At 43.1% G+C, this 9,066-nt stretch overlaps 1 protein-coding gene across 1 annotated transcript in view; it reads right to left on the bottom strand.

The window, feature by feature from the left end:
* The window catches only part of LOC123598194 (guanylate-binding protein 4-like), a 47,065-nt gene extending 38,941 nt beyond the window's left edge, over nt 1–8,124 (bottom strand). Inside the window, exon 1 of the mRNA XM_045478185.1 lies at nt 8,065–8,124. The gene's annotated coding sequence lies outside the window, so the exon portion shown is untranslated. The remainder of the gene's footprint in view (nt 1–8,064) is intronic.
* Between the last annotated feature and the right edge of the window lie 942 nt (nt 8,125–9,066).

The following is a 9,066-nucleotide window of genomic DNA, read 5'->3' on the forward strand; positions in this document are numbered from 1 at the left end:
CCAGCCTTTTTCTACACTTGCTTGATCCATGTCCCTGGCTACTCTGAACCTTCTGGCCCATGTCCGAACAGTACACACTCTGTCAACCAGCCTTGGGCAGCTGAGAGACTCAGGCCTGTCCCCAATCACTTGCATAACCTCAAATGTGGAAGAAACTGGGTCAGTAAAAATCTTTCTGAGGCGGGAGCCTTAAACTGGTGACAGTCAGTCTCTATTTGGATTTTCTGCCTGATGGAGTTCTGGGCTTTTCCACCCGTCAAGAGTCCCCGGTGTCTCTTATTAGAGGATATCATGACAAGTCTGCCTGGCAAGGCAGCCCAGATTCCTCCAGGTCTGCCTTCAGAGAGAATATGCACGTTTGTGTAGTTTAATATTTGGAATGAGGCAGATGCCTAGTATCCCAAAGAGCCCATTTCTGTGACCTGGCCTATCCTGACACTCTTATCCAGACCCCTGACTACCCTGTTCTGCAAGGGCACATGCATGTGAACTATGCAATCCATAGGCTGGCTTCGGACAGCTTGTCCCTTTCATGCTTGTGTGGCTCAAGCTGATCCCCACACACTTGCATAGTCTCAGGGTAGAGAAAGTTGACCACAAGAAAATTTTCCTGAGGGAGGAGCTTTCAACTGGCAACAGTCGGTCCCCATGTGGCCTTCCCACCTGATGGAGACCCAGGCTTCTCCTGGAACCAGGACTCCCAGGTTTTTCCTAACAGAGGATACCCTATCCTGCCTGCCCAGCCCCTCCCTGGCAAGGCAGCTGTGAAAAATCTCCAGTTTGCCTTCAGAAATATTCCCTATTGGGTACCTAGTGCGTAGGATTAGACAGATGCCTTGCACCTCCAAAAGCCTGTTCTTGAGACCGGACACCTGCCTACACTTGCACTATTCCAAGGCCCAGGGCTATGCTACCCTGCAAAGCCTGCGCATGCGCAGTAAGCCTCTCATCAGCCACCCTTAGGTAGCCGGGGTCCTCCGTACCTGTAGAACTTCCGCCAGGCCCCAGCCACCTCCGTAGCTTCCAGAGCAGAGAGAGTCCATATCCTGAAACCTTTTTGAGGCAGTAGCTTTAAACTGGCCACAGTGAATTCTCATTTAGACTGGCTGCCTGATACGATCCAAGGATTCTCCAGCAATCAAGGTTTGCAGGAGTCTGTCACGGGAGGAATCTCAGCCAGGCAGTGCCGCCCGAACCTGGGAAGGCAATGGAGATTGCCCCAGCTCTGGCTTCAAAGAAACTATGCCCCATTGGGTAGGTAGAGTTTGTGATATGCACATGCTTAGTTGGCCAATTGCCGGCTGCTGGTTCTTGGCGCCTTGCAGACTGCGCACGCGCATAAAGCACCCAATTAGCTGGCCTGGGGCGCCTAGGCTCTCCAGACCTGTAGAGCTCGACTCTCCGTGACTACTGGTGTACCCTCCACGGTGGAAGCAGCCCATCTCCTGAAAATCCTGAGGTTTCAGGTGCTACTGGGCGACAGGTTCCGTTTGAACCTGCTGCATAATGGAGTCCTGGCTTCTCCAAGATTCAAGTCTCCCAGGTATATCTTAATGGAAGGTCAGCGCACTAGCCAGTCCATCCAGAACCAGGTAAGGCAATACAGATTCCTTCAGCTCTGCTTTCAGGGGGAATGTGCACATTTGTGTAATTTAGGGCTTGGAATTAGGCAGATGACTTGTACTTCCAAGAGTGTGCGCTGTGAGTCAGCCTCTGCCCGCACTAACCCTGCTCCAGGTGCCTGGCTACCCTGCCCCGCTCAGACCACACATAGGTAGTAGACACTTCATCAGCTGGCTTGGGGCAGCCTAAGCCCTCCTTGTCTGTGGGGGCTTGGGCCAGTCTCTAGCCCCCTCAGAGACTCCAGGGTGGAGGAAGTTCACTTGGTGAAAATCATTCCGAGGGGTGGCTTTAAACTGGCAACAGCCAATCCCCATTTGGATTTGTGCACTAGAGAGGTCACAGGCTTCTCCAGCAGCCAGGGCCCCCAGGTGTCACTTATTAGAGGGTCACCTGGCCAGCAGGCCCTGGCACCTCCCTGGCAAGGCCACTGACTCCAATTCTGCCTTCAGGGGCAATATTCCCCACTGGGTAGCCAGGGTTTGTGATCAGTGGGAGGCCTTGTTCCCACCGCCTTGCTCCCAGGGATCCTTCATGCCTGTGACATTCTAGCATGGCCCCAACCACCAGCATGGATTCAGGGAGGGAGGCCACTCCCCAAAAGTTGTTCTGAAAGGGCTGCTGCAAATGGGTTACAGTTGTCCCCCTTTTGGACCTTTCTGATTAGCTTGTTTTACTGGATAAAACCCCTTGTCAGCTCCCCCTGCCTTATACTGGGATTGAGCTCTGATTCCTTCTGCTTTGCCTTCATGGAGAATATGGGCTTTTCTGTAGGTCATGTCTTGGAATTAGGTTGATACTTTATAGCCCTAAGAGCTTGCTCCTGTGATTAGGCTTTGTTGACACTCATCCTGTTCCTGGTCCCTGGCTCCCCTTACTTTAGAGTCCAATGCATGTGCAGTCCGCACCCATTCAGCTGGCCTTGGTGGCCTAATGTGTGTGTATGTGTTTTTTTTCTCCCCCTCTCTTATAAGAATTGAACATCCCTGGTTCCTTTCATATGCTGCCTTAGCTGTTTAACATGCCACATCATGGTCAAAATTTTCTTATCTTCACATGTACCTTCAACTCAGCAGAAGAATATAGGGAAAAAGAGGCAATGTTTCCTCCCTTTAATACGTTTCTTAAATGATTATGTGTAATAACATCTCCTTACAATTATTTACTAGAATTACATCTCATGGCAAGATTATCTGCAAAGAAGCCTGGGGAGTTTAATCTCTCTAGTTGTAATTTCTTATTCTACTTAAATTAGAAATTCTAATTTCTCATTGTCATTGCAACCTATGTGTCATGTGTCCAGGTAAAAATCGGGTGTTGTTTTAATTTTTTTATTTTATTAATTTTATTTTTTATTATTATCTTAAAAATATAATTTATTGTCAAATTGGTTTCCATACAACACACATTGCTTATCCCAACAAGTGCCCTCCTCCCTGCCCATCACCTACTTTCCCCTCACCATTACCCCCCATCTACCCTTAGCTTGTTCTGTCCTTAAGAGTCCTTAAGAGTCTCTTATGGTTTGCCTCCCTCCCTCTCTGTAACTTTTTTTTTCCCCTTCCCCTCCTCCATGGTCTTCTGTTAAGTTTCTCAAGATCCACATAAGATCTGCACTGCAAAGGAAACAACAAAACTAAAAGGCAACCAGTGGTATGGGAAAAGATATTTGCAAATGACATATCGGACAAAGGGCTAGTATCCAAAATCTATAAAGAACTCACCAAACTCCACACCTGAAAAATTAATTTTATTTTTTAAATTACTTATTTACTTTTAAATTTACATCCAAGTTCGTTAGCATATAGTACTATAATTCCTGATTATAATATACTATTTCAGGAATAGATTCCAGTGATTCATCCCTGTATATAACAACCAGTGCTCATCCCAACAAGTGTCCTCCCTAATGCCCCTTACCCATTTAGCCCACCCCCCCACAACCCCTCCAGTAACTCTCAGTTTGTTCTCTGTATTTAAGAGCCTCTTATGTTTTGTCCCCCTCCTTGTTTTTATATTATTTTTGCTTCCCTTCCCTTATGTTCATCTGTTTTGTATCTTAAATTCCTTATATAAGTGAAGTCATACGATATTTGTCTTTCTCTGGCTAAGTTCGCTTAGCATAATACCCTCAGTTCCATCCATGTAGTTGCAAATGGCAAGATTTCATTCTTTTTGATTGCCAAGTAATACTCCATTATGTGTGTGTGTGTGTGTGTGTGTGTGTATACACACACACACACATACATATATATGTATATATATATATGTACATATATACATACATACCACATCTTTTTTATCCATTCATCCATCAATGGACATTTGGGATCTTTCCGTACTTTGGCTATTGTCAATAGCACAGCTATAAACATTGGGGTGTATGTGCCCTTTCAAAATAGCACACCTGTATCCCTTGGATACATACCTAGTGGTGTAATTGCTGCATCATAGGGTAGTTCTATGTTTAATTTTTTGAGGAAATCTCCCTCCGTACTGTTTTCCAGAATGGCTGCACCAGTTTACATTCTCACCAGCAGTGCAAAAGAGATCCTCTTTCTCTATATCCTCACTAACATCTGTTATTGCCCAAGTTGTTAATTTTAGCCATTCTGACTGGTGTGAGGTGGTATCTCATTATAGTTTTGATTTTATTCCCCTGATGATGAGTGATGTTGAGCATTTTTTCATGTGTCTGTTAGCCCTCTGGATGTCTTCTTTGGAAGAGTGTCTATACATGTCTTCTGCTCATTTCTTCACTGGATTATTTGTTATTTAGGTGTTAAGTTTGATAAATTCTTTATAGATTTTGGATACTAACCCTTTATCTGATATGTCATTTGCAAGTATCTTCTCCCATTCTGTCAGTTGCCTTTTAGTTTTGCCGATTGTTTCCTTCCCTGTGTAGAAGCTTTTTATCTTGATGAGGTCCCGATAGTTCATATTTGCTTTTGTCTCCCTTGACTTGAGAGACGTGTTGAGTAAGAAGTTGCTGTGGCCGAGGTCAAAGAGGTTTTTGCCTGCTTTCTCTTCTAGGATTTTGATGGCTTCCTGTCTTAATGTTTAGGTCTTTCATCCATTTTGAGTTTATTTTTGTGTTATGGTGTCAGAAAGTGGTCCACGTTCATTTTTCTGCATGTTGCTATCCAGTTTTCCCAGCACCATTTGCTGGAGAGACTGTATTCCACTGGATGTTCTTTCCTGCTTTGTCAAAGATTAGTTGGCCATATGTTTGTGGGTCCATTTCTGGGTTCTCTATTCTGTTACATTGATCTATGAGTCTGTTTTTGTGCCAGTACCATACTGTCTTGATGATTACAACTTTGTAATACAGCTTGAAGTCCAGAGTTGTGATGCATCCAGCTTTGGTTTTCTTTTTCAGGATTGCTTTGTCTATTCGGGTCTTTTGTGGTTCCATACAAATTTTAGGATTGTTTGTTCTAGCTCTGTGAAGAATTCTGGTGTTATTTTGATAAGGATTGCATTGAATATGTAGATTGCTTTGGGTAGTATCAACATTTTAACAATATTTGTTCTTCTAATCCATGAGCATGGAATGTTTTTCCATTTTTTGTGTGTCTTCTTCAGTTTCTTTCATAGGCTTTCTATAGTTTTCAGTGTATAGATTTTTCACCTCTTTGGTTAGGTTTATTCCTAGGTATTTTATGGTTTTTTTGTGTGTGTGTGTGTGCAATTGTAAATGGGATCGATTCCTTGATTTCTCTTTCTGTTGCTTCATTATTGATGAATATGAATGCAACCGATTTCTGTGCATGGATTTTATATCCTGAGACTTTGCTCTTTGCTGAATTCACGGATTTGTTCTAGCAGTTTTATGGTGTAATATCTGGGTTTTCCATATAGAGTATTATGTCATCTGTGAAGAGTGAAAGTTTGACTTCTTCTTGCCAGTTTGGCTGCCTTTTCTTTGTGTTGTCTGATTGCTGAGGCTAGGACTTCCACTTATGTTGAATAATAGTGGTGAGAATGGACATCCCTGTCGTGTTCCTGACCTTAGGGGGAAAGTTCTCAGTTTTTCCCCATTGAGGATGATATTAGCAGTGGGTGTTTCATGTATGGCTTTTATGATCCTGAGGCATGATCCTTCTATCCCTACATTCTAGAGGGTTTTTATCAAGAAAGGATGCTGTATTTTGTCAAATATTTTCTCTGCATCTATTGAGAGGATCATGTGGTTCATATTCTTTCTTTTATTGATGTGATGTATCACACTGATTGTTTTGCAGATATTGAACCAGCCTTGCATCCCAGGCATAAATCCCACTTGGTCGTGGTGAATAATTCTTTTAATGTATTTTTGAATCCAATGGGCTAGTTAGTATCTTGTTGAGGATTTTTGCATCCATGTTCATCAGAGAAATTGGTCTGTAGTTCTCCTTTTTAGTGGGGTCTTTGTTTGGTTTTGGAATCAAGGTAATCCTGGCTTCATAGAATGAGTTTGGAAGTTTTCTTTGCGTATCTATTTTTTGGAACAGCTTCAAAAGAAGCCATCAATGATACTGTAATAGCAACGTAGCAGGACAGATGGTGGCTGCACTTGTGATGAACATAGCAGAACATATAAACTTGCCAAATCAGTAAGTTGTGTGTGACTATATTGTGTGACAACTAACATTGTGTGACAACTATACTCAAAAAAGAAGGATAATCTAATATCACTGAAGGAAAACTGAGCAAAAAAAAGTTTCTAGAAGGAGCAAGTTAGTAAAGATGAAGAGAGTTAAAATTGAAAAGTAACAGAATATAGAATGATTTAAAGGATTAAGATGATTAGAAGGTATCTAAATGATTCCTAGGTTTTTAGCTTGAATAACTAAGTAGATGTCAAAAAGTAACAAAAATAAAATTCAGTCGATGTTGAATTTTTTCTAGAAATGTTTAATTTCTTGTATATTCATAGAACATTCAAATGGAATTACATAACCCTGAATACAAGTATCTCCTGATAGAAAAGCATTTATTCACAGTTTATCATACTTATCTGTATCTCCTGATAGTTCAAGGGGGCAGAGGCTATATGTATTGTTCTGTGATGTGAGGCCAATTCTCAGTTCATACAGGATACTAAGTAAACATTGCTACCATGAACTAATGTGTGGCTTAGGAGAAAGTTCTCCCTGGGAAGTTAGATACACATGCATTATATATCTGTAAGACTCTAGTGTATGCATGGAAACAGTAGGAATATCCTTATAACACTTTGCCCAGAGGATGCATAAAGTTGGAATGAGAAAAGCAAAGGAATGGTGATGGAGCCCTGAGAACACTAATATTTTGGGTGTTACTACAGACAGAATAAGACATGAGGGAAACTGAGAAGGAGTGGTCAGAAATGGTCTTATGAGTTCCAGGAGAACATGCCTCAGAAGCCTTGTTGGAGCGGATGTCCCAAAGGAGGCAGTGATCAATAACATTAAATATTACTGGAGGGCTGAGATATCCAAGCAAAGAAGCGTTTAACGCCAAATTATGCAAGTAGAATGAGATAATTCTATTAGATCTTTAGCCAATCAACAGTTCCGAAAGAAACTTTTCATAAGAGTAATCTAGAGTGATGATTAAAAATGTTCCATCCATGAGGCACCTGGGTGGCTGAGTTGGTTAGGCTTTCTGACTTCCGCTCAGGTCGTGATCTCACGGTTCTTGGTTCGAGCCCCCTGTCTGGCTCTGTGCTGACAGCTCGAAGCCTGGAGCCTGCTTCGGGTTTTGGGTATCCCTCTCTCTCTGCCCTCCCCCACTCGTGATCTCTGTCTCTTAAAAATGAATAAATGTTTAAAAAAAATTTTAAAGTGTTCCATCCATATTTGCAACCACTTAATTCTGATGTAGTTTGTGCATGGACCATGTATTTAAAAAGTACATGATACATAAACATGAATAAACTTTATCTTTTTAACAGTTGATCAGTGTCAACGAGACTGAATTGTTCACATAACACAGCTTTGTAGCCTCTATGGAATTCAATATAGTTAATACAAAATAAACCAGAAACCATCTTTTGGGATTGAAGTTATTGGGGAGCTGAGGACCGTCGTGGCGGCGGGAGGAGGGAGGGGCTGCCCGGAGGGAGCGACCCCACCCGGCGTCCCTGCGAGGAGGGGTCGGGGGTCTGTCCGCCAGCCAGCCGGAGGAAGGTTACGGCCCCCCCTTCCGCAGCCACGGCGGCCCGCACGGGTCCTTTTCCCGCGCCGGGCTCCCCGGGACGCCCGAGGGGGAGCGGCGCCTCCCGGGACGGCGGCGCGCGTGCGCCGTCGCCCCCCAGGCGCCCGCGTGGACGCGCACTCGCTGAGTGGCGGGAGCAAAGCGCCCCGCGCCGGCCTCCCGCTGCCTTCCCGCGGGCGGCGCGGAGCCTGCGCCTGGGCCTGTGTTGTTAGTCTGGTAGCCGAAGCGCGCGCGGAAAGCCGGGTTTAGGAGCGAACTTACGTGGCGCTGGCGCTGCGGTCAGGGGACAAGTTCTCAGCAGCTCTCGCTCGCCCCTCGCGCGCTCCGCCAGCGTCTGGCTCCTCAGGAACCCGCCGGTTTCCCGGGATGCCTTGGGGCTGGTTTCCTTGAATGGGCTTGGGGTGGGGGTGGGGGTTGTAATATTTACTTACTCATTTCTTATTTTTTCTCTCTTCTCACGCTTACCTTAAAAAGTACGCTTGTGGTTAACGTGAGTATTGTTTTCATAATAAAATACATATATGCACATGCGTATATAAAACACCTAGTATTAACAGTCCAGAGGTAATCACTATGATTTTGTTGCATATTTTTCTTGAATTTTACTCTATGTGTTCATATGAGTTTTGGTATCGTGAAGCTTATATAATTTCGGGTTCTGCTTTAAAGAAAATAACGAATAAAAACTCTAAATATTTAAAACGAGCAAAGGAATCATAAGCAACTATTTTTTTTTTTTTAAGCTGACAAATGCTACAAACATTTTATCTTCGTTTCCAGTTTTTAGTTCTGTTAGGGTGCTTCCTTCCTGTCATATTTGAATTTCAGTTTGAGCAATAATTCTGGCATATAAAGTTGAGGCATACAGGTGAACTATTTGAATGCATCTTAAAATTGTATTCCCTTATACTGAGCAACAGAACAGGAACTGAAATTAGTCTTTCACGACATTATGTTGTCTTCTGGATGGATATAGGTAGGAGCTGTTTTAATAGACCCATGTGGTCTCTGGTTCGTCCGCTGCTTTTTTATGTCCAGAATGTTCTGAGTGAATTGAGAAGATACTAAGGATTTTACCCAATTTCACCAGTATATTTTTGTGAAATTGACTGACAATAATGAGGTAGAAACTAAGTACCAACATTTAGATATTAGAGATTCACTTTCATAGCTTTTTAAAGTTCCTAATGTGACAAACTTGTATCATAACAGTGTAACCTACCATATAAAAAGAATTTCAATATGAAATTTCATATTGTTTTA

Source organism: Leopardus geoffroyi, chromosome C1 (genome assembly GCF_018350155.1).
Source record: "Leopardus geoffroyi isolate Oge1 chromosome C1, O.geoffroyi_Oge1_pat1.0, whole genome shotgun sequence".
Lineage (NCBI taxonomy): Eukaryota > Metazoa > Chordata > Mammalia > Carnivora > Felidae > Leopardus > Leopardus geoffroyi.